Source organism: Arachis hypogaea, chromosome 9 (assembly GCF_003086295.3).
Source record: "Arachis hypogaea cultivar Tifrunner chromosome 9, arahy.Tifrunner.gnm2.J5K5, whole genome shotgun sequence".
Lineage (NCBI taxonomy): Eukaryota > Viridiplantae > Streptophyta > Magnoliopsida > Fabales > Fabaceae > Arachis > Arachis hypogaea.
Window position 1 is genome coordinate 37,069,554 of NC_092044.1, and position 5,342 is coordinate 37,074,895.

Consider the following 5,342-nt stretch of genomic DNA (forward strand, 5'->3'; position numbering starts at 1 on the left):
TAGCCAACCATGTTGTAAATCTGATCTCTTGTATGAAGCCAGCATTGATGAGTTTTTTGGTTTCTTCTAAGGACGCTTGTTTCTTCTCAATGCCAAGGTTATGCTTTTTTTGTGCTATAGATTGGGCAGATGGGTTGAGTTCCAGATTATGAGAAATGACCAAGGGATCAATCTTGAGCATATCAGCAGGGGTCTATGCGAATAGGTCGACATATTTCTGTAAGAATTGTTGAATTTCAATCTTTTCCTCTGGGCTTAGAGTCGTACCTACATAAGTAAACCTGTTAGGATCATTATTAAAATATACTTTCTATAATTCCTTCGTTGGTGTTGGTCGTTCAAGGAACTCGGCTCTTGGGTCAATATCTGCTAGTGCTGGGACCTTGTCAGAATTGTGGACATTGTTCACTTGAGCTCCCATAGCTTGGTTTAGTTACTTGAGACTGTTGTTGTAATATTGGCGAGCTTCGCAATGGTCACTATGAATAGTTGTAATGAGGTCGCGCTGCATAGGGAACTTAACACAAAGATGAATTATAGATACTATGGCACCGAACTTATTTGAAAAAGGTCGGTCATGTATTAAATTATAAGGACTGAAATAATCGACAACCAAATATTGAACGTCAGAGGTTTTGGATAAAGGATGCTTACCCAGTGTGGTTTGTAACAACACAAATCCCAATACCAGAACTTTTTCACCTGAGAATCCTACCAAGTCTTCACTAGAAGGTTGAAGTATATTATTGCTCAGCCTCATTTTTTAGGATGTTGAATAAAATAGGACATACGAACTGCTTCCAAGATCGAGCAGTACTTTCTGCACCAGAAGGTCTCTTAACTGGAAAGAAATAACAACTGAGTCGTCCAGATTTGTGATGCTTGCATTAAAGTCAGATGGCTGGAATGTCATTTGTGGAAGATGAGGAGGTAGCTTCAGCTCATTTGGAGTTCCTTCTACTGAGAGCATAGCTCGGTATGAACATTTTTGTGCTGAGCTTGATGCTCCTCCTCCTGCAAAACCTCCAAATATACAATGAATAACTCCTCGTGGTTGGTCAGGGTGATGATGAGTTTCTTTTTCCTTATCCCGAGAATATTGTCCTGCAGAAGTATGTTTAGCAGAGGATGTAGTGCATTTCTGCATGCGGCTACTGATATATTTATCTAGATGGCCTTGCCAAACTAATTGCTCTAACAAATCCTTGGCAATGACACATTCGTCAGTAGTGTGTCCATGCTTTTGGTGGAATGTACAATATTTGGATTTGTCTGCATTCTTTGTGTCTTGATAGTTACCTGCCTTCCTAGGAGGTTTAATGAGCTTCGAATTTAGGATCTCTTTGATTATATCGTCTCTCTTTATGTTGAACTGCGTGTATGAGTCATAACAGGGAGTTAGCTTGAAAGTATTCTTGCCGTCCTGAGCTTTTTTTAATCTTTGTTGTTGGGGATTTTTTCTGATTTTCGGGCTTGCCGGAGTTCCTCAATCTCCATTTGATCTTTAGCATTTTCATGAAACTCGGCGAGTGTCTTTGGTTTTACAACTGTGATTAGTTTTTGGAATTTACTTGGTCGAAGCCCACTTTTGATGGTGTGCAGATGTAACTTGGAGTGAAGATCTGGTATAGTAATGGCCACCTTTGTAAAACAAGTAATATAGTCCTTCAGGCTTTCATTCTATTCTTGCTTTATTATTTCAAATAATCGGAATCGTGTAAGTAGATGGAAGATGCAGCGAACTGACCCTCGAACAGTTTTGCCAATTCCTGAAAATGAGAAATGGAATCTGTAGACAAAGAACAAAACCAATCTAGTACAGGACCGTCTAAAAAAGTGGGAAAATATCGACATAAAACAAGATCAGAAGCATCGTTTACTATCTTGATGGATCAGAATTTCTTGATGTGCTTATTTTTTTGGATCACCCAATCCGTCGTATGGGGTCAGGGTCGTCAGCAAAGTAAACATCTTTGGCATTTGAAAGTTCATGACATTAGCAGTGAATGGTCCTACGGCATTGTCCAGGTCATTGGTTTCATCAGCTCGTCGACCTTCTTCGTGTGGTTGGGTTTCAAAAACATGTGTTGGATCGGACTCGTGTTCCTTATCCTTTTCTCGTTTGGTATGATTGTTGTTGTTTTCAATCTGAGCATTGGTCAACTCGACCATTTGGTTTGCTATTCTTTGATTCTTTTCCGCCATATGCTGATTAGCTTATTGCAACTCAGTTACCACCTGAAGTAGCTCTTAAGCCCAACAGTGAGCACCAATTGTTCTTGCGTAGTCAAACTATAAATCATTTGGATGAATCTTATCTTCTAGTGGAGGAATATGAGCTTTTCTTTTTTTGGCAGAGTTATACCTCGGCTTCAAATCACAAAAGATGCAGATACCTGCAAAAAGCACTTCATTACTCAAATTAGTATATGGATTATTAGGATGTACTTGGATATAAAGGTTTGTTACCTCCCCTTTTTATAGGACGAAATATCTAATGATCGTATTTTGATTTTTATTATAGAGAATAATAATATATAGAGACATCTTTATTTGGACGACCATTTTACTAATAACCAATCTTTTAACGTCTGTTGTCAAGTTATAGCGTATTGGTCGAATTATAACAACCATATCAGTTATATTAATCATCAATTTCAAAGCCACTAAATATTCTTTCTCAATTTTAAAAAGAACATTTCTACTTTCGAAGCCAATGGTTAACAAATTAAAAGATAATGCATAAAAACGTAATTTCTTATACACAATAATTTAAAATTAGAAATAAAGAATTTTTTAAGGACCGATTTTATGAATATTATCAAAGAAAATATTTTATTAAAAAGTTTTTTAAAAACATAAGTGTGCATCTGATTTATATTTTTATTTTTGTTTTTATTTATTTTTAAGTGTTTTCTCTATGTTTCAGGATTTTGTTAAAAAAAAAAAGTAAAAACAAAAAATTATGTTTTCTGTTTTTACAAAATTCTAAAAGTAAAAATAAAAAATACAAATACAAATCAAATACCCCTTAACTTTTTAACATTTTCAATACATCGAATAAAAAAAAATTTTGAAAATTTTTTATTATTATGCTTTTAAAAATGTGTTATTTATGATACAGGATAGTGAATTCAAAAAATAATAGCATCATTATGGAATTAGTTTATAGGCCAATAAAGAGATTAGTTGATGTAGTCTAGGCTCAAGTATAAACTTCATTCTTTTTAAATACAAAAAATCATATAAGATAGATTACTCAAAATTTTTGACAAAGTTTTAAAAATTTCATTCTTGGCTATGTATTGTTGATTATTATTAATGGATAATTTAGATATATATAGAAATATTATATTAATAATATTTCTATAATTTAAGTATAAATATGATACTCAAAGAGTATTTCCTTGTATATATTTACTAGGATAGCAAATTATGCATTCTAATTTGTTAGGATCGTAAATTATACTTTTTAAGATAGGAAATATTTGATATAGTTTTCTATCAAAAGTTGTATATATGTGTGTTCATGACTAATAGAAAAATAGGATGAATTTTCTACACAGTATTAGAGCATACTTTAATACCGACAAACACAAAAGGAACCTAGACTGTATAACCATGGCAACAGAATCAGGAAAGAACAATGTAAATGTACCAGAGACTTCAGAAAAAGGAACTAAGAAAACTTACTCGCGATATGAATCAATGCGAGTGACAACCCAGGAAATGTAATCACGCAAGTGCAGCTGCGTGGAGAAAATTATGAGGAATAGGTCAGAGTTGTGAAAATATCACTTCGGGCTCGGAAAAAATGGGGATTCATCGATGGAACTCTTATGGAACCAGAACAAGGTGCATCTGATCTTGAGGATTGATGGACAGTCCAATCCATGATTGTATCATGGATCTTGAACACGATCGAACTAAGCCTACGGTCGACCGTTGCGTATGTAGAGAACGCACAGACACTGTGGAAAGATATCAAAGAGTGGTTTTCCGCTGTGAACAGATCACGAATACAACAACTGAAGTCAGATTTGACGAGATGTAAGCAGGAAGGAATGGCCATGACGGTGTATTATGAGAAATTGAAAGTACTATGGGATGAATTAGCAAAGTGCGAGCAAATTCCCAAATGTACGTGTTGGGATTGGATCTCAACTTGAGAAGCGAAGGGAAGAAGAGAGGGTCCGCCAATTTTTTATGGATCGTCACGTGTTAATACACCACAATAAAATGGACGACTGGAGCGTAAACATCAACATATTCTCAATGTTGCTAGATCATTAAGTTTTCAAGGCAATCTTCCTATCCAGTTTTGGGGAGAATGTGCCTTAACTGCTGGCTATTTAATTAATCATATGCCATCCTCAGTGCTGAAGGAAAAGACTTCGTACGAGGCTTTCCATGGAACAATTCCAAGTTATAAGCAGTTGTGGGTTTTTTGCTCTTTGTGTTATGCTCAAAATCAGAATAGGCAAAAGGACAAATTTGCCAGCCGTAGTAAAAAATGTGTGTTTGTCGGGTATCCTTTTGGGCAAAAAGGACAGAAATTATTTAACTTGGAAAAAGAAGTTTTCTTTGTTTCTCGTGACGTTCATTTTGTTGAAGATGTGTTTCCCTTTAAAGCGGATCATGTTTTGGAACCAAGGATTGAAGATATATATTAGACCTCCTGTGGCAAAAACCATTATTGAAGAAGACACACACAACGAGACCAGTACTCCACACTTGAATGACTATGCTGGGAACTCCCTTATTGAAGAACCTGTTGACCAACAACGAGGACATGAGCTCAATGAAGATATTGAAGAGTACATCGCTGACGATGCATCGGAACCAAGTGTAGTAGAAACAACGCCGATTTCTGATCTATCACTAGTCACGATGAACGTTCCACTTGGTCGGGGTCACTGCATGAAGACACCCTCAGTCAGGTTGCGCGATTTTGTCTCTACTACTACGGTACCAATAGGCCCTACCGACCAACCTCCCTCTCCATCAAAATTTTCAGGTGTGTCCTATCCTATACAAAATTTTGTGAATTATAATTCTTTTTCCAAACAACACCGCAGTTTTCTTGCCTCTCTCTAGACAGAACATGAGCCTTTATTTTTCTATCAAGCAGTTAACGATAAGCGTTGGCGCAAAGTGATATCCCAAAAAATTCGTGCACTTCAACTCAATGACACTTGGAAGCTCACAACCCTTCCTCCAGGAAAGAAAGCACATGGGTATAAGTAGGTTTATAAAATTAAGTACAACTCTAACGGGACAATAGAGAGGTTCAAAACAAGACTGGTAATTTTGTGAAATAATCAAGTGAAAGGCTTGGATTA